The sequence below is a fragment of the Musca domestica genome, unplaced genomic scaffold, assembly GCF_030504385.1.
Source record: "Musca domestica strain aabys unplaced genomic scaffold, Musca_domestica.polishedcontigs.V.1.1 24, whole genome shotgun sequence".
In the NCBI taxonomy this organism is placed as follows: domain Eukaryota; kingdom Metazoa; phylum Arthropoda; class Insecta; order Diptera; family Muscidae; genus Musca; species Musca domestica.
This window is the reverse complement of record NW_026712272.1, coordinates 4,974,114-5,000,956: the sequence shown is the minus strand read 5'-3', so window position 1 is coordinate 5,000,956 and position 26,843 is coordinate 4,974,114. Positions and strand designations below refer to the sequence as shown.

Genomic DNA, 26,843 nt, shown 5'->3' with positions numbered 1-26,843 from the left:
TGTTTGTGGTCGTTTGCATTTCTACTTCCGTTCCGTTCTGTTTAGCTATTCTGCCATTTACATGAAAACAACAACAACAACAAAACATAAATCTTTTTAAATAACCATTTTCTGTAACATGTCCGTTGGTTCTTTCCTGCGCTCTCTCTCCAGCCAGGCAGTCAGCCAGCCAGCCAGCCAATGTCCATTTGCAATTCCTCCGTATAATTTGGAACAACGACGTGCGCACTCACACAACTCGTCTGTCTGACTGTGTTACACAGTCGGCCTTGTTTTCCGATTATTTCCCCAAGATTCTCCTTCCTCCGTCGCTTTGGTGTTTTTTGGGCAACGCCCGTTTTTATTTCCTTAAATTTACGGCAGTTTCCCCAATCGACCAACCGACCGACTACTTTGTGCCTGTGTTACACAGAGCCCAGATTTTGCTTGAATAAATTTACAGCAACAAAACCAAATACTTAGAACAACAACAACAGCAAAAAAACGATAAAACTAAAAAAATGCCAACCTGAACAACATATGAAGTTGGAAAGATTGCATGTGGCTTCCATCCACAGGCTAACCACACCTCCATTTGTGTCGCCGCCGTAATAATCGTTTCTTATCTCTCCTCCACCATCTCTACACACAGCAAAAAAAAATCTGGTGTTGAACAGAATACAGTGGTGTGGCGCAGCCAGAATAAAAATTAAAGGAAATAAATCTGGCTGGAAGATATAAAGAGGATACAAATTTTCTTTGATAACATATGCAGGTTCTCTACCGGAAGATAAAATGATATTGATGAATTTTTTATTAGATCGCCAGATCTTCTAATAGAAGATTTACAGTTTTCTTTGAGAAGATCTACAAGTTTTCTTCGAAAAGATCTACAGATCTCATGAGAAGATCTTCTAGGGAATTCTAGATCGACGGATCTTCTTTGAGATGCAAGATCACCAGATCAACAGATCTTTGTTTGAAAATCTACAGTTCTTCAATGAAAAGATCGACGGATCTTCTTTGAGATGCCAGATCTTGCAATAGAAGATCTAAAGTTTTCTTTGAGAAGATCTACAGTTTTCCTCGAGAAGATCTACAGATATCTCATGAAAAGATCTTCTAGGGAATGAGCAACAGATCTTTGTTTGAAAATCTACAGTTCTTCAATGAAAAGATCGCCGGATCTTCTTTGAGATGCAAGATCACCAGGCCTATAAAATCTACAGTGTTCTTTGAGAAGATCTACAGATCTCTCTCTCCCTCTCTCTCTCCCTCTCTCCCTCTCTCCCTGTAGATCTCTCATTAGAAGATTATTTTCGAGGGAATAAACAACAGATCTTTGTTTGAAAATCTTTAGTTCTTCAATGAGAAGATCGACGGATCTTCTTTGAGATGATCCACAGATTTTCCAGAAGAAGTTCAATGAAAAATCTTTGAGAAGCTCCAAAGTTCGAAGAGAAGATTTACAAATCTTCCATACAAAAAATCCACAAATTTTCTAGGAAAACAGCAACAGATCTTCTATTCGAAATTCTGCAATGGAATAATCGACGGATCTTTTTTGAGAAAATTGACGGATCTCCTTTGAGAAGATCGACAGATCTTTAATTAGTAAACCTGTAGATTTTCGATAGGAAATTCCACCAAAAGAATATCTTCCAGTTTCGATCGAGAATATTTACAAAACTTTAATGTAAAGATCAACAGATCTTCTAGGCGAAGGTCTATAAAACTTATATTCGAGGAGCCATTAAAAGATCCTGTCTGTCTGTCTGCCGTCCGTCTGTTGCAATCACGCTAGAGTCAAAACGAATAAAGATAGGAAGCTAAAATTTGGCACCGATCTGTCTTTTGTCTGCAGGCAGGCCAAGTTCGAAGTTGGGCTATATCGGTCTAAAATATCGTTTATCCCGATATTCGGTATTTTGATGATTTTAACCACATTTTTCAATGGAATTACCGAAAATTCTACACAAGGAGTTCTTTCTGACTGATTAACCCCCCTAAAAAGAATTGTCTATGTAGGTTCAGAATATCCTTTATCCCCCATATAACGGTACCCACGATATTCGGCATTTTGACGATTTTAGCTATTATCTTCAATGGAAATGTATGAAATTCTACACAAGAAGTTCTCTGTGAATACTTTACCCCCTGAAAGAGAATTGTCTATATAGGTCTACGATATCGTATAGCCCCCATACAATTGTGGCCCCCCGAAATTAGGTATTTTGATGATTTTAACCACATTTTTCAATGCAATAGCCTAAAATCCAAACAAGGAGTTCCCTCTGAGTACTTTACCCCCTGGAAGAGAATTGCCTATACACGTCTATGTTTTAATGTAGCACCCATATAACGCTACCCCGAGATATTCGGTATTTCCAAGATTTTCACGACATTATTCACCAGAATTGCGTAAAATTTCGTATTTGAAATCCACGCCTTAGTATAGATCCTTTATTCGGTATTTTCATGATTTTCGCGTCATTATACAAATTTCCTATTTGAAGTTCGTAATAGGTACTACAACCTATGACGGAAAACTGTCTATGGAGGTCCACGTCTTAGTATAGCCCCCATACAACGGTACCTTCCTTTGTTCGATATTCGAATCGCGTCAAATTTCGTATTTAAAGTTCGGAATCGTTGCTACACCCTACGACAAAAATCCAGCACTACGTCTTTGCATAGCCCCCATATAAAAATTTTAATTTAAGTGGTATTTTTCAACGATTTTTTTTTTTTTTTTTTTTTGAAATTTATGAAGTTCCTCCGCATGGTGGAGGGTATAAAAAGTTCGAACCCTCCACCATACTATGGAGGGTATATTAACTTTGTCATTCCGTTTGTAACTCCTCGAAATATTCATGTTAGACCCAACAAAGTATATATATTCTTGATCAGCCCAAAACTCTAAGTCGGTTTAGCGATGTCCGTCTGTATGTCTGTCCGTCTGTCTGTTGTAATCACGCTATCTTTCGATCGAATTGAGATAGAAGCCTAAAATTTTGCACACATGTTTATTTTTCCAATAGGCAGGTTAAGTTCGTGAATGGGCCATATAGGTCCACGTCTTCGTGTAACCCCCATATAACGATACCTTCCGATATTCGGTATTTTGATGATTTTAGCGACATTATTCACCGGATTTGTTTTAAATTTGGTATTTGAAGTTCGTGATGGATACTACAGCCTATGACAGAAAATTGTCTATGCAGGTCCACGTCTTCGTATAGCCCCCATATAACGATACCTCCCAATATTCGGTATTTTTCACCGAAATTGTTTCAAATTACGTATTTAAAACTCATAATGGGATCTACAGTCTGTGACAGAAAATTGTCTATCCAGGTCCAGGTCTTCGTATAGGCCCCATATATCAGTAACTCCCTATATTCGGTATTTTGACGAGTTTGGGTACAATACCCACCGAAATTGTTTGAGATGTCGTATTTGAACTTCGTAAAGGATGCTACAGTCTATGACAGAAAATTGTCTATGCTGGTCCAGGTCTTCGCACAGCTCCGATATGACGGTACTTCCCTATATACGATAATTTGATGGTTTTAGCTACATTATTCACCGTTTATTTCAAGTTTTCGAATTTGAATATGGTAATGGCTTATGACAAATGTAGGTCCACGTCGTATAGTCCCCAATAATAGGGCCATATTTGGTATTTTTAAAATTTAAACAGAATATTTTAAGGATTTTATTTTTTGAAAATTTCCAAATTCGTTCCAAATGGTGGAGGGTATTTAAAGTTCGATCCGGCCGAACTTACTGCTTTTTAACTTGTTTAACTAGTTTTTTCACTTCTTTTTAAATAGTTTTGAGAAACATACACTTTTTTCTCGAAAATTTCTCTCTCATTTTTGCATAACGGGCGCCGTGGCTTAGTTGGTTAAAGCGCCTGTCTAGTAAACAGGAGATCGTGAGTTCGAATCTCGCCGGGGCCTTGATACAACAACTGACTTAGGTCAAAATTCAAATTTTTTAATGGTAAAACAATAATTACAATCAAACGTCAAACATTCGAACATTTTGGTCAATATTGACAATATGTATGTATAGTTTGTTTTTTATGTGTATGTATAGTTTTGAATAATAAAAAAAAATTGAAAAATTTTCAAACTCAGTTGGAATTTAAATACATATTTACAACTTCTGCAAAGGTTTAAGCTTCTTGTAATTGCTACTTTTAAGAGTGACCCATAGTTCCTTTTGACGATCTGCATAGAATCACATTCTGTGATTCTGTGATCTGCATGTCCGTCTGTCCATGTATTTTTATGAACAAAGTAGAGTTCGCATTTATTCCCCGATCCAGATGAAATTTTGCACAAATCATTTGTTTGGCCCAAGGACGAACCCTATTGAAATTGGAGATATTCGGTAAAAATTTAAATTTAGCTCCCATATATATCCTCGTCCGATTTGCCTTTTATTGTGCACCAAACGTGTAATATCAGACCGAATAGTATGGAATTTCGTATATGCAACCAAATTAGGCCTGAAAATAAGTATGCCAAATTTGATCGAAATCGGTTCAGATATAGCTATAGCTTCAATATATATATTGTTAATCCGACTTGTTATTTTAGTCCTCCGCAGCCGTAATATGCACTCTGTAACAACAATATTTTGGGAAATATATTAAATACAGCTCAGAAATACATGTGGTAAATTTTATCGAGATCGGTTCGGATTTGGATATATCTCCCATATATAACTTCGTCCGATTTACTCTTTATTGTTCACCAAACATCTAATATTTGCCCAAATGGGATGAAATTTGGCACATACGACCGAATTGAGTCTAGAAGCTAGTACGTCAAATTTGGTGAAGATCGGTTAAGATATAGCTACAGCTCCCATATATATTGTTCATCCGATTTTTCATATTCGTTACCCACAGCCGTAATATGCACTCCGTAACAACGATATTCAGGGAAATATATGAAATACAGCTCAGAAATACCTTTGCCAAATTGATCAAGATTGCTGCTAAATTAGCAATGTGGTGTAGGGTATCATAAAGTCGGCCCCGCCCGACTATAAGACTTTCTTTACTAGTTTAAAATAGTTTTGAAGATATTATTATATGGTGTATTTATGGTGTATTTATTATTATTATAGTTATTATATTATTTCTTTCTCAAATATTGGTAATTTTATATTATTAATATTTTTTTTTTTTAAATTGTGTACTATATTAACATTATTTTTTCACAAAGTCATAACTTTCTATAGGATGTATTGAAGATTTCTCGCACCGAGATAGAGCAAGTATTTTTGGAACCCCTAAAAATATGCTATATTTTTTTGTGCTTGTATTAATCACAAATCAAACGATAAATATCAACATCAAAAAAAATCTTGTTTACATTAACGAAGGCCCCGGCGAGATTCGAACTCACGATCTCCTGTTTACTAGACAGGCGCTTTAACCAACTAAGCCACGGCGCCCTACAGCGCTGCGTAGCCAAAGGAAATTGCTATTATTAGAGATAGGCATTAAAATAACAATTATGTGTTACAGATATGAATTGATGATTTATTTGAAAATAATATTGACTTCACATTTGTCATTCGGTGGCATCGGAGGGGAGCCATAATAAAATAGATGTGTGTTGTGCGTGTTTTATCAATAATTAGCAGTAGTTTTTTGTTGGATCACGTAATGTAATTGGGGAATTATTGTTGGGAATTTAAATCCTAAAGTGGAAGGTATTTTTGTTCTATTCCAGAATGGCAAGAATGTTAAGGTTTTTACTACTATAACATACTTTTCCCTTATGATATTGAAAAAAATGCACAACTAGTAGATTCTTACATGTTCTGTAACAGAACATTTGTCATTCAATTTGTAACATATCTAAAACCAGTAAAGAAAGTCTTAAAGTCGGGCGGGGCCGACTTTTTGATACCCTACACCACTTTGCTAATTTAGTAGAGCTCCACATAACAATTAAAAGTTTTTATGGGAGAATGCACCCTATGATTATAATTATAATTTGGAGTTCAAAGAACTAAATATGCCGAAGCATTTGTATCTTTTAAATTCGGAATTGTATTGCCCATCTGGTGCAAAATTAATTTGAAATCACATAAAGATATATATGGGAGCTATATCCAAATCTAACCCGATCTCGATAAAACTTGGCAAAGATATTTCTGAGCGGTTTTTATATATATTTTCCTGAATATCGTTGTTACGGAGTGCATATTACGGCTGTGGGTAACAAATCGGATGAACAGTATATATGGGAGCTATAGCTATATCTGAACCGATCTTCACCAAATTTGGCATACTACCTTCTAGACTAAATTCGGCCGTATGTGCCAAATTTCATCCCATTTGGGCAAATATTAGACGTTTGGTGCACAATCAAAGATAAATCGGACGAAGTTATATATGGGAGCTATATCCAAATCTGAACCGATCTCGATAAAATTTAGCAAAGCTCATTCTGAGCTGCATTTGATATATTTCCCCAAATATTGTTGTTGCAGAGTGCCTATTACGGCTGCGGAGGACAAAAATAACAAATCGGATGAACAATATATATGGGAGCTATAGCTATATCTGAACCGATTTCGATCAAACTTGGCACACTTATTTTCAGGCCTAATTTGGTTGTATGTGCATACTATTCGGGCTGATATTACACGTTTGGTGCACAATAAAAGGCAAATCGGACGAAGATATATATGGGAGCTATATCTAAATTTTTACCGATTATTTTACCGATTATGGGGTTCGTCCTTGGGCCAAACAAATGTTGTTTGGAAAATTTCATCTTAATCGGATAATAAATGCGACCTGTACTTTGTTTACAAAAATACATGGACAGACGGACGGACGGACATGCATAAATCGACTCAGAATGTGATTATATGCAGATCATCAAAAGGAACTATGGGTCTATCTCGTTTCCTTTTGCCTGTTACAAACAAATGCACAGAGACATAATACCCTGACCACCTTGTGGTGTAGAGTATAAAGAAATGAAACAAGTAGCAGTTCGGCCGGGCCGAACTTTGAATACCCTCCACCATTTGGAACGAATTTGGATGTTTTCAAAAAATAAAATTCTCTTAAAATCTTAAAAATACCGAATATAGCCGTTATATTGGGGTCTTTACGACGTGAACCTACATAGGCCTTGTTTGTCATAGGCCATTACCATATTCAAATTCGAAACTTGAAATTAAGGTGAATAATGTAGCTAAAATCATCAAAATATCGTATATAGGGAGGTACCGTTATATTAGAGCTATACGAAGACCTGGACCTGGACCTGCATAGACAATTTTCTGTCACTGGCTGCAGCATCCATTACGAACTTCAAATACCACATCTCAAACAATTTCGGTGAGTATTGTACCAAAAATCGTCAAAATACCGAATATAGGGAGGTACTGATATATGGGGTCTAGACGAAGACTGTAGTTCCCATTACGAACTCTAAATACGTAATTTGAAACTAATCCGGTGAATAACGACGCTAAAATCATCAAAATACCGAATATCGGAAACCGTTATATGGGGGCTATACGAAGACGTGGACTGTAGACGTAGACTGTAGTAACCATTACGAACTTTAAATGCCAAATTTGAAACAATTCCGGTGAATAATGAAGCTAATATCACCAAAATACCGAATATCTGGTGGTACCGCTATATGGGGGCTATAGCTAAACGTGGACCTACATGGCTCATTTTCAATACCAAAAGTCCTGCAAACATAATATACATTTGAGTAAAATTGTATAAATCTACTTCACTTCGTTCGGAAGCTAGAGTGATTTTCACAGACGGACAGATGCACGGACATCGCTAAATCGACATAGAATTTTATGCTGATCAAAAATATATATACTTTGTGGGGTCTAAAATGTATATTTCGAGGTGTTACAAACGAAATGACGAACTTAGTATACCCTTCATATTATGGTAGAGGGTATAAAAAGTTAATATTAGCATTTCATGATAGTAATATGTTGCCGCATAAGAATTGTGGAACGAGACAACATTATTACGACTACTTCAAGCGGAATCCCTAAATAGCATATGGGGTGTGGGTTCCGACGGTTGTGCTGTTGAATGAACTAAATTTATTGAACTTCAATACAACAACAAACATACACAATTTTTGTATTAATTTTGTTATTGTAAGTGTATTGCCATAGGCTGGAGAAAATCCTCCATCACAGCGTGACATTTTATTTTTGTTGTCCAGGTATATCTCTCTAACTATCGTCGAATCTTCTAGAATTTTCATCGATAAATTCGAAAGTTTTGCGTGATTTCTTTTGAACAAAAATTCTACAGTTGAATTGCGATCAACTTAGGCCCCGGCGAGATTCGAACTCACGATCTCCTGTTTACTAGACAGGCGCTTTAACCAACTAAGCCACGGCGCCATGCATTATTTTCGGGAATCAGTATTGAATACTCATAACGATATTAATTGAATGCTATAAAAATTGTGATGGAAAATGATACAAGAGTATTGAAATGTATCAGAGGTTGAGAGATTTGTATGTACATATTTTTGAACAAGTTTTGAATATTCTGTTCATGGATTATTAATAAAACCCCATAATCCTAGAATTGATGGTAATAGAATTTGATATTATCGGCGGAAATAACAAAGAGAATTCATTTCTTTTTATACCTTCCATCATAGTATGGAGGGTATATTAAGTTTGTCATTCTGTTTGTAACACCTGGAAATATACATTTTAGACGTCTCAAAGTATATATTGATCAGCATAAAATCCTATGTCGATTTAGCGATGTCCGTCCGCCTGTCCATCTGTGGAATTCACTGTAGCTTCCGAACGAAATGAAATAGGTTTATAAAAATGTACCCAAATGTATATTATGTATGCAAGACTTTTGGTATTTAAAATGGGTCATGTAGGTCCACTTTTTGGTATAGCCCCCATGAAATTGTACCTCCCTATTTTCGGTATTTTGACGATTTTAGCGATATTATCTACCGGATTTGTTTTAAATTTGGTATTTGAAGTTCGTAATGGATACTACAACCTTAGGCAGAAAATTGTCTGTGTATATATATAGCCCTCATATAACGATACGATTTTAGCTACATTTTTCACCGATTTTTTCCAAGTTTCGGATTTGAATATTGTAATTGTTTATGACAAAAGTTGCCTATGCAGATCCACGTCGTCGTATAGACCCTAACATCACGGCTACATTCGGTTGTTTTAAATTTTAACAGAATTTAAACGGATTTTATTTATTTAATTATTATTATTGTTATTATTATTATTATTATTATTATTATTATTATTATTATTATTATTATTATTATTATTATTATTATTATTATTATTATTATTATTATTATTATTATTACTATTATTATTATTATTATTATTTTATTATTATTATTATTATTATTATTATTATTATTATTATTATTATTATTATTATTATTATTATTATTATTATTATTATTATTATTATTATTATTATTATTATTATTATTATTATTATTATTATTATTATTATTATTATTATTATTATTATTATTATTATTATTATTATTATTATTATTATTATTATATTATTATTATTATTACTATTATTATTATTATTATTATTATTATTATTATTATTATTATTATTATTATTATTATTGTTATTATTATTATTATTATTATTATTATTATTATTATTATTACTATTATTATTATTATTATTATTATTATATTATTATTATTATTATTATTATTATTATTATTATTATTATTATTATTATTATTATTATTATTATTATTATATTATTATTATTATTATTATTATTATTATTATTATTATTATTATTATTATTATTATTATTATTATTATTATTATTATCATTATTATTATTGTTGTTATTATTATTATTATTATTATTATTGTTGTTGTTATTATTATTATTATTATTATTATTATTATTATTTTTTTTTTTTTTTTTTTTTTTTTTTTTTGAAAATTGCCCAATTCGTTCCAAATAGTGGAGGGTATTCGAAGCTCGACCCGGCCGAACTTACAGCTTTTTTACTCAGATTATGAAAGTAGAACTAAATCGTATACCGGGTTTTTTTTAGTTTACATCGCAGAGTAATATAAAAATAGGGAAGACAAGTACCCCCTTACATTTTTTTTTTTTGTTTTTTTTAGTTTTTTGAAATTTTCATATTGAGATTCCTCGGAATCTTTTGATTTTAGTTGTACAGTGTCTTCGGCAATATTGCAGATAAAAACAACAAGTAGTGAACCCTGGTTCATATCCGCAAAATAAATGTTGACCTCAGGTCAGTTGTTGTATCAAGGCCCCGGCGAGATTCGAACTCACGATCTCCTGTTTACTAGACAGGCGCTTTAACCAACTAAGCCACGGCGCCTCTTTATCAAAAATAAAGGTGTATTTTTTAAAAAATAAATAAAAAAATTTCTGGAAATCTATTTCCGGCATCTTTGCATAGAAAATGCATGGAAATAGTTCAATTTATAATAAAAACAAGTAGCAAAGCATCACACGGTTTTGATGTATACCCTCACCCAACGTTCGATTATTTAAATATATTTTGACTTCTATTATGATTATTAAATTAGTTTACTCTCTATGAAGTAAGTTCCAAAGGAAAGGGCCAATATTGTGCATTTCGCAGCGGACCAAAATAAATATGATATAAATATTGGGACGTGCCTGATTTTGGACTATAATTACTTCCTTCCCTTTATATGAGATATGCGCAAATTTTTAGAAAACGTTAAAATTTGCGTAAGGTATAAGAAGACCGACGTATTCCAATTTCATACTTCATCTAATACAGATAAAAATATTGGTATGGGCAAAATTAAAACGAAATTTTATGTTACTTTACAGGAGAAATGGAGGAAGAAAAAAGGGAATACTTTTGTGTTTTTATGAACATTGGAGCAACTGTTCAGAAGAAACGGGCCGAGAGAAAATTGATCAAAAAATTAGTGAATATTTTCTGTTTTTTTTTTTTTTTTTTTGGGATATTGATGCTAATATTTTCTTAGTATTTTTTAATAGAAATACAGATATTTTTTAATTGGTGACTTATAGTGAATTTTGATGGAGAATATTTCTGTCTTTGGAATTATTCTTCTAAATTGATTTTTTTTTTTGTAATAGAATTTTGCATAAACACACACAATGTTTGATTATGAAATTTCGGGAAATTTCAGGAAATATTCTTAGATATAATGATTTCCAAAAATTTTCGAGTTGATTGATTGACACAACAACAACCATTCAAATCAACTTAGGCCCCGGCGAGATTCGAACTCACGATCTCCTGTTTACTAGACAGGCGCTTTAACCAACTAAGCCACGGCGCCCACACTTTCCGGGTTTAAAGAACTGAATGTGTATGGGAGTACCGAACTTTTAACATGCATATAAAATGTAGACCCCTTAGTGCAACAGAGTACTGTTGTATGTGGCCTCCATCCAAATGGAGTTAAAATTTGACAAATTTTGGAAGATCTTATCTGTAATAATTATAATAATAACAATAATTAATGACACTAATATTAATAATTTATAGAATGGGGTGATAGGGTAATAATCCAAACCTGCATTTTTTTATAAAAAACCAGTAAAGAAAGTCTTAAAGTCGGGCGGGGCCGACTTTATGATACCATACACCACTTTGCTAATTTAGTAGAGCTCCGCATAACAGTTAAAAGTTTTTATGGGAGAATTCAATCATACACGCATTGATTATTATAATTTAAAGTTCAAAGGACTAAATATGCCGAAGCATTTGTATCATTTATATTCGGACTTATATTGCCCATTTGGTGCACAATTAATTTGAAATCGGATAAAAATATATATGGGAGATATATCCAAATCGGAACCGATCTCGATAAAATTTGGCAAAGATATTTCTGAGCTGTATTTGACATATTTCCCTGAATATCGTTGTTACGAAGTGCATATTACGGCTGTGGGTAACAAATATGACAAATCGGATGAACAGTATATATGGGAGCTATAGCTTTATCTGAACCGATTTCGACCAAATTTGACATACTTACTTCTAGACTCAATTCGGTCGTAAGTGCCAAATTCCATCCCATTTGGGCAAATATTAGACGTTTGGTGCACAATCTAAGGTAAATCGGACGAAGTTATATATGGGAGATATATCCAAATCTGAACCGATCTCGATAAAAATTAGCAAATGTATTTCTGAGCTGTGTTTGATATATTTCCCTGAATATCGTTGTTACGAAGTGCATATCACGGCTGTGGGTAACAAATATAACAAATCGGATGAACAGTATATATGGGAGCTATAGCTATATCTGAACCGATCTTCACCAAATTTGACATACTAGCTTCTAGACTCAATTCGGTCGTATGTGTCAAATTCCATCCCATTTGGGCAAATATTAGACGTTTGGTGCACAATAAAATGTAAATCGGACGAAGTTATATATGGGAGATATATCCAAATCTGAACCGATCTCGATAAAATTTAGCAAATGTATTTCTGAGCTGTATTTGATATATTTCCCTAAATATTGTTGTTACAGAGTGCATATTACGGCTGCGGAGAACAAAAATAACAAATCGGATGAACAATATATATGGGAGCTATAGCTTTATCTGAACCGATTTCGATCAAATTTGGCATACTTATTTTCAGGCCTAATTTGGTTGTATGTGCAAAATTCCATACTATTCGGGGTGGTATTACACGTTTGGTGCACAATAAAAGGCAAATCGGGCGAAGATATATATGGGAGCTATATCTAAATTTTTACCGATTATCTCCAATTTCAATAGGGTTCGTCCTTAGGCCAAACAAATGATTTGTGCAAAAATTTCATCTGGATAGGGCAATAAATGCGAACTGTACTTTGTTTACAAAAATACATGGTCAGACGGACGGACGGACATGCATAAATCGACTCAGAATGTGATTCTATGCAGATTATCAAAAGGAACTATGGGTCTATCCCGTTTCCTTTTGCCTGTTACAAACAAATGCCACCTTGTGGTGTAGGGTATAAAGATCCTTTAAAAATTCTGTTCAAATTTTAAAAATACCAAATTTAGCCGTATATCTGGGTCTATACGACGACGTGGACCTCCATAGGCAACTTTTGTCATAAGCTATTACAAATTCCAATGGCAAACTTGAAAAAGAAGAATCTGTTTATAATGTAGCTAAAATCATCAAAGTACAAAATATAAGGAGGTACCATGAGGGTTGTAAAACGTGGACCTGTACAGAAAATTGTCTGTCTTAGGATGTAGTATCTATTACGAACTTAAAATGCCAAATTTGAAGCAATTCCTGTGAATAATGTCGCTAAAATCATCAAAATACAGAATAGCGGGAGGTACCGTTTTATGGGGGGCTATACGAAGACGTGGACATGCACAGACAATTTTCTGTCTTAGGCTGCAGTATTCATTACGAACATCAAATGCAAAATTTGAAACAATTCCGGTGAATAATATCGCTAAAATCATCAAAATACCGAATAACGGGAGATAGCGTTATATGGAGGCTATATCAAATCGTGGACCTACTTGGCCCATTTTCAATACCTAAAGTCCTGCAGACATAATATGTATTTGAGTGAAATGTGGTATGCTGGCGAATTTTTCCATCGAGATCCATCCATCCATCGAGCTCCATAAATTCTCTATGGGGTTTATGTCTGGACTCTGGGCTAGTGTATCCATGACGCATGGAAAAATTATGTAGCAGCCATGACTGCACTTTATAAGCTTTGTGTTTCGGATCATTGCCTTGATAAAAAATAATAATCTACACCCAAGCCGAGCTTTTCATTACAGAGGTGTAAACTTTCATTCAAAATGTTAAGGTACATAGTCTAATCCATAATACCGTCAATAAAATGCAAATGCAAATGGACACTAGGTCCAGAGGCTGAAAATGATCCCCACATCATTACTGACCCACCACCGTGCTTCACTTTAGGCATCATATTTTTTTTTTTTTTTTTTTTTTTTTTTTTGACAAGGAGCACTTCATTTGCCTTACTGCATACATAAGGTCTGTCATCTGAACCAAAAAAGTTGAATTTGCTCTCGTCCGTGTACAGCACATTCTTCGAAAATTAAAAATCTTTTGAAATGTGCTCCTTGGCCAATTGCAATCTTACATCTTGATTTCGCTTGCTGTTTAGAGGTTTATGTTTAGCTCTTCTTGCATTTTAATTCGATTTATGCAGTATATTTCTTATTGTGTGAGGGTAACATACTTTTCCCAAATCCTTTTCAGCAATTTTTGCGAGCTTCGGTGCACTCAAAAATGGATCCTGCCGTATAATATACTTCTCATCGCTCAAGGTAAATATTTTATTATTTGCCGTTTTTTGACTTATTTTCTACACATCCATCTATTTTGAACCGTTTAATGATGTACTGAAGTGTAGATCGGCTTCTATTAACAATCTCAGATATCTCATTTTGCGATTTATGGTTTTTGTAATGTTTAATTACTAAATTTCTCACTTCAACAGTGGTTTGTCCTCATTGTCTTCCCATTTTTAAACCCTCCACCATAGTATGGAGAGTATATTAAGTTTGTCATTCCGTTTGTAACACCTCAAAATATACATAGACCCCACAAAGTATATATATTCTTGATCAGCATAAAACCCTATGCCGATTTTGCAATATCCATCCATCTGTGGAAATCACTCTAGCTTCCGAACGAATGAAGATAAAAATTTACTCAAATGTGTATTATGTCTGCAGGACTTTTGGTATTAAAAATGGGCCATGTAGGTCCACGTCTTCGTATAGCCCCCATATAACGGTAGCACCCGAAATTCGGTATTTTGTTGATTTTAGCGAAATTAATCACCGGAATTGTTTCAAATTTGGTATTTGAAGTTCGTAATGGATACTACAGCCTACGACAAAAAATGAGCCCTGTAGGTCTAAGTCTTCATATAGCCCCCATATAAAGGTTCCTCCCGATATTGGGTATTTTGATGATTTTAGAGGCATTATTTACCGGAAATATTTTAAATTTGGTGTTTGAAGTTCGTAATGAATACTACAGCCTGTGGCAGAAAATTGTCTGTGCAGACCCACGTCTTCGTATAGCCCCCATATACCGGTACCTCCCGATATTCGGTATTTTCATGAATTTATCGAGTATTATAACGGCTACATTCGTTATTTTTAACATTTTAACAGACTTTTTAACGGATTTTATTTTTTCTGAAAATTGCCAAAATCTTTCCAAATGGTGGAGGGTATTCAAAAATCGACCCGGTCGAACTTAGCTGCTTTTTTACTTATTTATGTTTTTTCATATTTACGTCAGAAATTACACAGCACGTGGAAATTTGTGATAAATTAGCTTTTAGGGACTTCCCCAAATACATTTTCCAACAATCACGTGAAGTTGGAAGCAGTTTGAATCAGGGTTGCGGTATAAATGTAAGCTGTACGAGTTTAGCTTTTACATAAAAATTTTTGTCAGTTTTAGAATAAATGTCACTATTTTGTTAAATAAATAAAAACAGTAAACGTTTGTTCTACGGCTAGTTCTAGCACCCTTAACACTAATAAAAAATATAGGTTTCTTCTGGTATTGCATGAAAAAATTGTTTGCTAAGTGTACGAGTTTCGCTTGTAAATAGCTACTGTAAAAAATTATTCTTGAGATTTTTCACTACACATCTCATAGGCCCCGGCGAGATTCGAACTCACGATCTCCTGTTTACTAGACAGGCGCTTTAACCAACTAAGCCACGGCGCCGTTATGTTTTCCCGTAACTCTGAGAAATTCTCGGAATCCGGAATTATGGAGAATTCCAAGAACTTACGAGGTGCATACATGGACGTTTCAAAACGGTAGTGGCGGACATTTTTGTATGTAAAATCTTGTGTGTATGTACAGCTATCAACTGTTTATTTAAGAACAATTTTCTTAAATGCCTTGAAAAAAAAAACGTTGTTTATTCATAAACAGATATGTTTCGATATGTCACAGCTGTACCAATATACATCACTAAATACAACAATTCAATTCAAATTTATTGAGCCTTTTCTTTTTTTTCAAGACATAAATGGACAGTTTGGGTGTGATGAGAGAAATATTCAAAATCATAAGGTTCTGTTTAAATGTGAAAATCCTCTTTTTAGTGACTTTAAATATTAAAAAAGATTGTATTTTTCCACTGTACTACAATCATGCTTATTAGGCCCCGGCGAGATTCGAACTCACGATCTCCTGTTTACTAGACAGGCGCTTTAACCAACTAAGCCACGGCGCCATGTTACGGTCCCGATACTTTAAATATTTCCAAAAAATTAGGCCACGGAATTAATTTTTTAGCCCCTTTTAAACATTTGTTACCTAGTTAGTTAGTTTTAAAAATAATATTGAAATTCTCATTTATTTTTGGTTGGCAAAAAAATATCAAGCAGTTCTGGTTCAAGGCCCCGGCGAGATTCGAACTCACGATCTCCTGTTTACTAGACAGGCGCTTTAACCAACTAAGCCACGGCGCCCCACATTGGGATGCGATGACATAAATTTGAAATTGCTGAGATGTGAGGAGTGTTAGGGCATGTTATGGGGGGAATCACACAAAGTAATTTCAATGGGAGAATGGAACTCACTTTTATTGAAAATCATTTCAAATATGGCCATAGAAGTGAATATGGGAAAAACAAATTTCAAGAATAAACCCCTTTGATACATTGAATGGTTCATGGTACAATTAAATCAAGATAACCCCATTTTAAATACTAGTATCAGGGTAGAATAAAGAAAGTAAATTCACGCAGTCATAAGTTTTAAAATTTTTTCGAAATTATTAAATTTTTTTCGAAATTATTATTATAGAATATAAACAAATTAATATTGAAATACTCATATCCGCTAACCGCGAAGGATAGTGAAAAGAAAGTTTGACATATTTACATTTAAAGTTAAAAGTTAATCGTTAATGGAAACAAGATTTTTGTTGAGGATTTTTATTTGGTATTCTTAAATTAAAAAAAACTACACGATTATAGTAATTACCACATCAACCCGTTTAGATTACATTATTTTATTGTTGGTGGCATCCTAAATTTTGTATTGAACGCTGGCCACGTATCTCTACGCGTTTGAAGGACATGGGTGAATCGATACATGATATTATCGATTTTATAATGAAATATTTAGATTCGTCTAACTCTGGAGGAAAGTTGTGAAAAAGTTTGACGTATTTGCATTTAAAGTTAAAGGTTCTTCGTTAATGGAAACAAGATTTTTTTGACGATTTTTATTTGTTACTCGTAAATAAAAGTAAAATAATTAAATTTAGGGAATAAAGCAAGCCTGCGGATTCATTAAAAATTAAGTAGTTTTTAAATGCAGGACATCAATATATCGACTTAGAATATTATCAAATTTATATTGAAATATTCAGATTATTCGAAAATCGCTCTAGATATATCTATGGTTCTCATTTATATTTTTCATTTGATTTGACATTTAAGCCCCCCAAAGCCGTAAGATGCATTAGATAATATTGATACAAGGACAAGTCAGAGTCAAAATATTGTCACCAGGGGTATTTGCCTCTGTTGTTACGATATCATAACAACATAATCATCAATGTTAAGTAATTTTAACAGAAAATGCAATTTCAATTAAATGAAAACGTCAATGGAATGCAATTTTGAGCCCAAATTTTTGGTTTACAGAAAATGTTATTCGTAAAATTGCTCTGTAAATATGATTTTTATGCTAACATGTCACTTTTGTGAGCAGCACCCCTATATATACTTCACATTAATTATTATTCCATAATGCATTTTGTCCAGTCTTTACCATTTTAGGTCTTTGTATCTGGTATACATTTGAAATACCTTTGCCAAAATTTGTGGAAATTGATGCCACTTTTATTTCTTTCTAATTTGAAAGACATAATATGCAGACCGTGCTATGTTTCAAATCCCGACTAGAATAAATTCTTCCAAGTTTGGACCAAATCTATTCAGATATATATAGTTTCATTAGATTTGATATTTTAGAGCCTTCACAAAAAAATAGAAAACAAGATTTTTTCGATTTTTAATTGGTATTCTTAAATGAAAAAAAATCCATAATTATAATAATTACAGCATTAACCTGTTTAGATTAATGTAATCTTCTGGGGATTATTAAAACTAAAAAAGTTGGACATATTTGGATTTAAAGTTAAAAGTTCATCGTTAACCTTTAACTTCTGAGGTGGTGGTAAATTTTACCCTCCCTTCACATTTTCTTGAAATTCTCTATTCTATTGCAATGAATAAAAATTTTGTTTATAATAAAAAAAAACATTAACCTGTTTACATTACATTATGTTTTTTTAGGCCGCGTATCTCCACCCATTTGAATACAATGCAAGAGTAATTTATTCTGGATATTATTAAAGTTTAAAAGGCTTGACATATCTACAATTAAATTCAAAGGTGTTCGTTAATGGAAACAAGATTTTTTGACGAATTTTATTTGTGTTTAATAATAGTATATGATTTTTAATAAAATCTAGAAAAAGAAGTAAGCCTTCATTTATTTTTATTGGAGTATTTAGATTTGGCATATTTGCATTTGAAGTTAAAAAGTCTTCGTTAATGGAAACAAGATTTTTTTTAGTATTTTTATTTGGTATTCCTAAATTAAAAAAAATGCACAAAGACAGGTTGATACCCTGATTTGTAATGAGTATTTTTGCTGGGACCATATATTTTTTAATCAACGCTGGCCACGTATCTCCACGTGCTTGAATGCAATGCTAGGAAAAGTAGCAAGCCTTCATTTATTTTTATTGGAGTATTTAGATTTGGCATATTTGCATTTAAAGTTAAAATGTCTTCGTTAATGGAAACAAGATTTTTTTGAATATTTTATTTGGTATTCCTAAATTTAAAAAAATGCACAAATGCGGATTGATACCCTGATTTGTAATGAGTATTTTTGCTGGGACCATAAATTTTTTACTGGACGCTGTCCACGTATCTCCACGTGCTTGAATGCAAAGTGATTGATGAATCCATACATGATATTATCAATTTTATATTGAAATATTCACATACGCCCAACTGTGGAAGAAAGCTAATAAACTTTAACATATTTGCATTTAAAGTTAAAAGTAATTCGTTAATGGAAACAAGATTTTTTCAGATTTTTATACAAGTAATATCTTTTCCACTTTTCGGCCTGTATCTTACAAAAAATGCATCAATGTTGTCCTTCATGGCAAGAAAAAAATTCTAGGCAAGAAAAAATTGGTTATCATTTCACGATACCGAACCCCAATGACGGTTTGAGCTTGATCCGCCTTATTTCCAGACAAAAGGTCCAATGATTTCTCTAGCCCAAAAACATACAAACGTTGAGGATGCATTTGCTTCTCGTGAATCACTCTAGGATTTCCTCACCCCAAAGGCGAAAATTCCGCCTATCGACGAATCCATTTAGTGGTGGAAATGGGTCTCGTTAAATCAGCATTTTCATGATGTCTCTCCAACACCTAAATAACGCACTCCCTTTGCCCTGTCCATGATTTTTTATCGAAATTCGCTGCAAGGGGGATTTAGAGACACCAATTTGCTGAGCTCGTTGTCGAATTGAGGTGATTGGAGTTTGAGCGACATCATTACGTACATCTGTGATATTTTCCAGTTTTATCAAAATTATCCACTAAAATCTTTACATTTGGCGCAATTGGAGTATTCAAGGCACCCAATTTCCGAACTGTAGCCGTAAACTATTAACATTTGGAAAATTCGTGTGGTGCTTAATTTTTACTAACCTTGTATTTAATAACAATTTTTCAAATTTTAGACTATGACACTTCGAATTGCCAGATATCTGAAAAATTTCACCCATAAAAATAATACTCTTCCCATTTTAGAACCGGGGTATTATCGTGTATGTGAAGATTTGGGGGTCTGGTATAATACACGTCGCCATACAAGAAATTCGTAATCATCATACTTACGATATTTCCATGCCAAACATATCCCGAAATTATTCTCGTATATTCCTCGCTGCTCTATAAAATGTCCTTCGAATTTCGAGCATCAATGTTCGAGTAAGCAGCAAAACAGCTGAACACTCATTCACTTTAGGCCCCAGCGAGATTCGAACTCACGATCTCCTGTTTACTAGACAGGCGCTTTAACCAACTAAGCCACGGCGCCATATGCGTTTGAGGCCATTCCCTCGTGATGATAAGGTTAGAAAATTTCCAATCCCCCAAAATGGTGGTGGGTATCGGAAATAATGACAACAACAACACCCTATCAAGGGCATGAATAAGGATTCAAATTGTCATGACAACCAAAAAAGTGTGAAGTGGAGAGAAGCCGTTCAATTAGCGGCGCCCAACGTAAGCACAATATATGTTTGCGATTTTTAATGGCTGAACATAAGAAGATTCTTTCTGGCATAAAACATAGACTGGGCTATGAGCCTAATTTGGTCTAAGGTACCCTAAATTCCTAGGTTCATTTGAATCGAAATGCAGCCTATGATTTATTTCATCTCAGGTCACTATAAACTCAACTCAAAAGAGAAAATTGTCAAATATCCATCAACAAATGACCTACGCACTAATAAGGCATAGATTTCACAAAAAAACGACTTTTGTGTGGTTGTTGTTCTATTCTGAAACTATATAAAATCGTTGGCCTTTATTGAAATTATTTTTACATGAAAAGATTCTACATTTTCGTAATACAAATATTCGAATTTAAAAATTGTAAGCTATCAAGTTTCCATCAAATATGTCAAGGATTTTAGAACGCAAAATACCCCGTCGTCAATCTCAAGATTTGAGCTCATCAAAAATTTCGGACAAAGTGTGCTTTGTTCGTAAGGCCCCGGCGAGATTCGAACTCACGATCTCCTGTTTACTAGACAGGCGCTTTAACCAACTAAGCCACGGCGCCTTTGTTGTACCGTTAGTTATTGGCAAAAAGGATGTGGCATGTAACTGTGATTGTCTCATGTGTATACGAAGGCTATTTCTCGTAGCATGAGGTCCTTGTATGCCTTCTTCGCTACGCTATGTCACATCCACCATCTTAAGAGATGAGTTATCGTATGCAGTGTTGGCATTCGCAAGGATACTTTATACACGTCGCCTCGTTTTATGAGCTTCATTGGAATTCAGAATTTTGACCCTTTGTGGTGGAGGTACCAGAAGGAGTGGACCGTTATATACCATCTTCACACCAGACCATCGGTTAATACAAATATTGTGATGTGTGTCATTTGAAGACAATCGAACTCTTACATCAAATTTTATAAGAGTTATAATTATTCAAAAGTTCGACCTTTTGTATGGGCGGTACCTGAAGGAGTGGACCAATATTGTCCATCTCCTAACTCGATCTAAGTTTGATAATAATATTACGATGTACAAAGTTTGGACCAAATCGTGCACACCAGTCAGACAGATGGACGGACACCGCTAGATCGGCCCCAAATGTCCTGAAACGGATTAGATCCAAAGAGACCTAGGACCTAAAACAGTTATTTCGCTAGCCAAATGGCTGAAAGTATACAAATACGAGTAGTTGGGGGAAAGAATGAGATTCCTAGCCAGAATAAAAGGTTTGTAAGCAAAGATTGGGTTATAAAGTTTGAGGTTGAATGCATGCCCTGTGTAAATATGAGAAGAGAATCCAACCTCGTCAATTAAATTCTCTATCCGGCTCGAAGGATCAAATTTACTGAGGCGAGAAAGAAACACAATCTTAAGCTTCTCTATGACAGAATATTGTGTATGTATGTCCAGGTCTTTTATAGCTCCTAAATAGCGGATTTTCCTTTTTTTTTTGAAAATTTCCAAATTTGTTCCAAATGGTGGAGGGTATTCTAAGTTCCGCCCGGCCGAACTTACTGAACAAGATCGCTGTATTTATAGCCTACACCACATGGTGGAAAGGGTATTAGGTACCACATATAAAGGTATTAGGTACCATACATATATTTCATCCGATTTGGTGTTTGAGTCCCAGACATTTGTAATATGCACTCCACCAGAATGATATTTGGTACTAGATATCTTATGGAGCTCGGAAATACCTTTGCCAAATTTTATCGAGATCGGCTCAGATTTGGATATTGCCCCATATATATCATTAATCCGATTTTAGGTTTAATAATACCTAATATCAGTGAATTTCGGGACATATATTTCTATTTTAGACCCCACAAAGATTCTTGATCAGCATCAAATTCTATGTCGATTTACCGATATCCGTCCGTCTATTCGTCTGTCAGTCTATGGAAATGAATCTAGCTTCCGAACGGTTGATAAAATTTTACTCAAATGCATATTATGTCTGCAGGACCTTTGGTATTGAAAATGGGCCATATTGGTCCACGTTTTGGTATAGCCCCCATATAATGGTACCTCCCGAGGTTCGGCATATTGCTGATTTAAGCGACATTATTCACCGGAAATGTTTCAAATATGGTATTTGAAGTTCGTAATGGATACTACAGCCTATGACAGAAAATTGTCTGTGCAGGTCCACGTCTTCGTATAGCCCCCATATAACGGTACCTCCCGATATTCGGTACTTTTATAATTTTAGCGACATTATTCACCGGAATTTTTTCCAATTTGGTATTTGAAGTTCGTAATGGATACTACAGCATATGACAGAAGATTGTCTATGCATGTCGACGTATTGGAATAGCCTCCATATAACGGTACCTCCCAATATTCGGTACTTTGATAATTTTAGCGACATTATTCAACGGAATTGTTTCAATTTTGGTATTTGAAGTTCGTAATGAATAGTACAGCCTGATACAGAAAATTGTCCGTGTAGGTCCACGTTTTGGTATAACCCCCATATAATGGTACCTCCCCTTTTTTCGGTATTTTGGTGATTTAAGCGACATTATTCACCGGAAATGTTTCAAATTTGGTATTTAAAGTTCGTAATGGATACTACAGCCTACGACAGAAAACTGTCTGTGCAGGTCCACGTCTTCGTATAGCCCCCATATCCCCGATATTCGTTATTTTGATGATTTTAGCGACATTATTCACCCGAGTTATTTCAAATTTGGTATTTGATGTTCGTAATGGATACTACAGCCTTAGACAGAAAATTGTCTGTGCAGGTCCACGTTTTCGTATAGCCCTCATATAACGGCACCTCCCGATATTGGGTATTTTGATGATTTTAGCGACATTATTTACCCGAATTATTTCAATTTTGGTATTTGAAGTTCTTAATATATACTACAGCCTAGAACACAAAAATTGTCTGTGCAGGTCCACGTTTTGGTATAGCCCCCATAGGTACTATAACCTTCCTATATTCGGTATATTGATGATTTTAGCTTCATTATTCACCAATTTTTTTTTTCAAATTTCGCATTTGAACATTGTAATGGCCTATGACAAAAAATGCCTATGCAGGTCCACGTCGTCGTATAGACCCTAATATAACGGCTACATTCGGTATTTTTACATTCTATGGTTGAAATACTGGCTTTTTTGTAGTTTCATTACCAAAATTTAAAACCTTTTTTATTCTCTTAACCGTTCCGAATGCAGAAGGAAATCACCCGTTACTTATCAAAATAGCTTAAAACCTCCCGAAGTGTTATTTTCTATTTTTGCCCCTCCATTGATGGATCTATAACTGACAAATTGATTGACATTAACTACCGCTGCCGTTTGGCAAATTAATTTCAGGCAAACAAATTGTTTGACTCTATCCTTGCATCTATTGAGTATTCGAATGGATGGATGGATGGATTGGTTCGGTGATCATTTCAATTGAACTACGAAAACAAGTTTTGAAACTCCAAAGAAGTCGTCGTCGTCGTCGACAAAATACCAGTATGTAAAACATTATCACAGCATGATTGATCGATCGGTCAAACAAACGATCTACGGTTAGTTGGCAGAGAGATCAACGCCAATCCGGATAATGACGCTGTTGCTGCTGCTGCTGGCTGGCTGGCTGGTGGTGGTAGGTGAAATATTCTCAAACAATGATTGCCAGTTAATTGACACATTGATTGCATTTAATAGCAACGGGAGGTTAAAACTGTAATTTGCATAACAGCAACGTAGTTAGGAATGAATTGCCAGGTAATACAACAATTTAACCACACATTAACCTTTTCCCCCAATCCAATCCACTCCGACCATTTAAAGTAATTTCGAACAGGGCAAAAATGTCACAAATAAAGCAACTACTCAAGGCCCCGGCGAGATTCGAACTCACGATCTCCTGTTTACTAGACAGGCGCTTTAACCAACTAAGCCACGGCGCCATATATGCGTTGGGCAACGACCTTCCCTCCATGTGCGTGTGTCTGTAGCGTATGTGGTGGGTGTTGGTAGGGTACCTGGCTCGTCTATGCTGTGTTTATTTTTAAAATAACACCAAAAAAACAATTGTGTAAACTATTTTTAAATATTTTCAACATGCGCACATGGTATTCGAGAGGTTTCGTCTCTATGCGGGGGGAGAGATAGTATTTTTTGATTGAACAAATAATCACACGCACACACACATACACATTTTCGATGAATGTATTCTGGTAGATAATGTCAAGTGGTTGAGGGAACAGATATGACAATCATTTTTCGTTGTCTTTAAAACAATCGCTCTGTTCCAGAACCGGCAAGAATCCACTTTTTTGCATTTTATTATAGAGGGAAAATCGGTTTAAAATCGGATTATTTTTTTTAATTCTTGCAGTTCTGGAAAAGAGTAAATATTTTTTTTAATTCTATCAGAAGCACACACGAGGAAATTTCAATGAATATAAAGTCAGACCATTTCGGAGAATATTTTCTGAATTTTTAGGGTAGCAATATATCTGAGGAAAAAATCTAAATTTCCAGTGGATTTTTAAAGAATATTTTCTGAGTTCTTTTTTTAAATAGTTTTTTTTGAAATTTTTTTTCAAATATTTTTTGCGAATACTTTCTAAAGATTCCCACATTGTAAACATGGAATTTTTAAAGACGATTTTCAGATTTTTTGAAAGGCTTTGTGAGAAGGATTCATTGTATAATTAAGAAGGTAAAGTCATTTCAAATAAGCATATCCATCTCTGCAATTTCTGTAATTTACCTTGTAAAATTTCCCTTAACAAAAAACAGGTTCCCATCTCTGATTTCGGTATATACAATAAAAATTTGTCAAATGAAAAATTTTGGAAAAAAAAAACAAGTTAAAAAGCTGCAAGTTCGATCGGGCCGAATTTTGAATACCCTCCACCATTTGGAACGAATTTGACCCACTATTGTGGATTTTTTGAAGACCCTTAAGGTGGGGATTTAAAGAAGATTTTCTAAATCTTTATGGACCATCAGCGAGGATTTTTTTATACCCTCCACCATACTATGGAGGGTATATTAATTTTGTCATTCCGTTTGTAACTCCTCGAAATACTCATGTCAGACCCAACCAAGTATATATATTCTTGATCAGTGTAAAATTCTAAGTCGATTTAGCCATGTCCGCCTGCCTGTCTGTCTGTCCGTCTGTCTGTTGTAATCACGCTATCTTTCGAACGAATTGAGGTAGAAGGCTAAAATTTTGCACACGTGTTTATTTTTCCAGTAGGCAGGTTAAGTTCGTAAATGGGCCATGTAGGTCCACGTTTTCATATAGCCCCCATATAACGGTACCTCCCGATATTCGGTATTTTGATGATTTTAGCGACATTATTCACCGGAATTGTTTCAACTTTGGTATTTGAAGTTCGTAATGAATACTACAGCATAAAGCAGAAAGTTGTCGGTGCAGGTCCACGTCTTCGTATAGCCCCCATATAACGGTACCTCCCTATATTCGGTATTTTGATGATTTTAGCGACATTATTCACCGTAATTGTTTCAAATTTGGAATTTGAGATTCGTAATGAATACTACAGCCTATGACAGAAAATTTTCGGCGCAGGTCCACGTCTTCGTATAGACCCCATATAACGGTACCTCCCAAAATTCGGTATTTTGAAGATTTAAGCGTCATTATTCACCGGAATTGTTTCAAATTACGTATTTAGAGTTCGTAATGGGAACTACAAAAATTGCCTATACAGGCCCAGGTCTTCGTATAGGCCCCATACATCAGTACCTCCATATATTCGGTATTTTGACGAGTTTAGGTGCAATACTCACCGAAATTGTTTGAGATGTCGTATTTGACGTTAGTAATGGATGCTATAGCCTGTGACAGAAAGTTCTCTATACTGGCCGAGGTCTTCGCACAGCTCCGAAATAACGTTAAATTTTAGCTACATTATTCACCGTTTATTGCAAGTTTCAAATTTGAATATGGCAATGGCTAATGGCAAACAATGCCTATGTAGGTCCACGTCGTATAGACCCCAATATAACGGCTACTTTTAAACTTTTAACAGAATTTTATTTTTTGAAAATTTTAAATTAGTTCCAAATGGTGGAGGGTATTCAAAATTCGACACTGCCGAACTTACTGCTTTTTAACTTGTTTTTAATTCTTGCACTTCTGGAAAATAGTAAATATATTTTTTAATTCTACCAGAGACACACACGAGGAACTTTGAATGAAATAGAGGCAGAACTTTTCGGAGAATATTTTCTGAATTTTTAGGTTAAAGATATATCTAAGAAAAAAATCTAAATTCCCAGAGGATTTTTAAAGAATATTTTCTGGGTTATATTTTAATAGCTTTTTTTCGAATTTTTTTTTCCTAAAGATTCCCACAATTATTTTTTGAAGACACTTAAGGTGGGGATTTAAAGAAGATTTTCTAAATCTTTATGGACCATCTGCGTG

General features: G+C 34.4%; 11 non-coding genes across 11 annotated transcripts; 1 reads left to right on the top strand and 10 right to left on the bottom strand.

Moving 5' to 3' along the window:
- Positions 1-3,870: 3,870 nt before the first annotated feature.
- TRNAT-AGU (transfer RNA threonine (anticodon AGU)) lies at positions 3,871-3,944 on the top strand. The gene has a single exon. It is a non-coding gene; the product is annotated as a tRNA-Thr (tRNA).
- A 1,436-nt stretch (positions 3,945-5,380) lies between these two features.
- On the bottom strand, positions 5,381-5,454 carry TRNAT-AGU (transfer RNA threonine (anticodon AGU)). Its single transcript has one exon. It is a non-coding gene; the product is annotated as a tRNA-Thr (tRNA).
- Positions 5,455-8,341: 2,887 nt separating this feature from the next.
- Positions 8,342-8,415, bottom strand: TRNAT-AGU (transfer RNA threonine (anticodon AGU)). Its single transcript has one exon. It is a non-coding gene; the product is annotated as a tRNA-Thr (tRNA).
- A 1,924-nt stretch (positions 8,416-10,339) lies between these two features.
- TRNAT-AGU (transfer RNA threonine (anticodon AGU)) lies at positions 10,340-10,413 on the bottom strand. The gene has a single exon. It is a non-coding gene; the product is annotated as a tRNA-Thr (tRNA).
- An 893-nt stretch (positions 10,414-11,306) lies between these two features.
- On the bottom strand, positions 11,307-11,380 carry TRNAT-AGU (transfer RNA threonine (anticodon AGU)). Its single transcript has one exon. It is a non-coding gene; the product is annotated as a tRNA-Thr (tRNA).
- A 4,350-nt stretch (positions 11,381-15,730) lies between these two features.
- On the bottom strand, positions 15,731-15,804 carry TRNAT-AGU (transfer RNA threonine (anticodon AGU)). Its single transcript has one exon. It is a non-coding gene; the product is annotated as a tRNA-Thr (tRNA).
- Positions 15,805-16,247: 443 nt separating this feature from the next.
- TRNAT-AGU (transfer RNA threonine (anticodon AGU)) lies at positions 16,248-16,321 on the bottom strand. Its single transcript has one exon. It is a non-coding gene; the product is annotated as a tRNA-Thr (tRNA).
- A 164-nt stretch (positions 16,322-16,485) lies between these two features.
- Positions 16,486-16,559, bottom strand: TRNAT-AGU (transfer RNA threonine (anticodon AGU)). Its single transcript has one exon. It is a non-coding gene; the product is annotated as a tRNA-Thr (tRNA).
- Positions 16,560-20,157: 3,598 nt separating this feature from the next.
- TRNAT-AGU (transfer RNA threonine (anticodon AGU)) lies at positions 20,158-20,231 on the bottom strand. The gene has a single exon. It is a non-coding gene; the product is annotated as a tRNA-Thr (tRNA).
- A 676-nt stretch (positions 20,232-20,907) lies between these two features.
- Positions 20,908-20,981, bottom strand: TRNAT-AGU (transfer RNA threonine (anticodon AGU)). The gene has a single exon. It is a non-coding gene; the product is annotated as a tRNA-Thr (tRNA).
- A 3,287-nt stretch (positions 20,982-24,268) lies between these two features.
- On the bottom strand, positions 24,269-24,342 carry TRNAT-AGU (transfer RNA threonine (anticodon AGU)). The gene has a single exon. It is a non-coding gene; the product is annotated as a tRNA-Thr (tRNA).
- Positions 24,343-26,843: the final 2,501 nt, after the last annotated feature.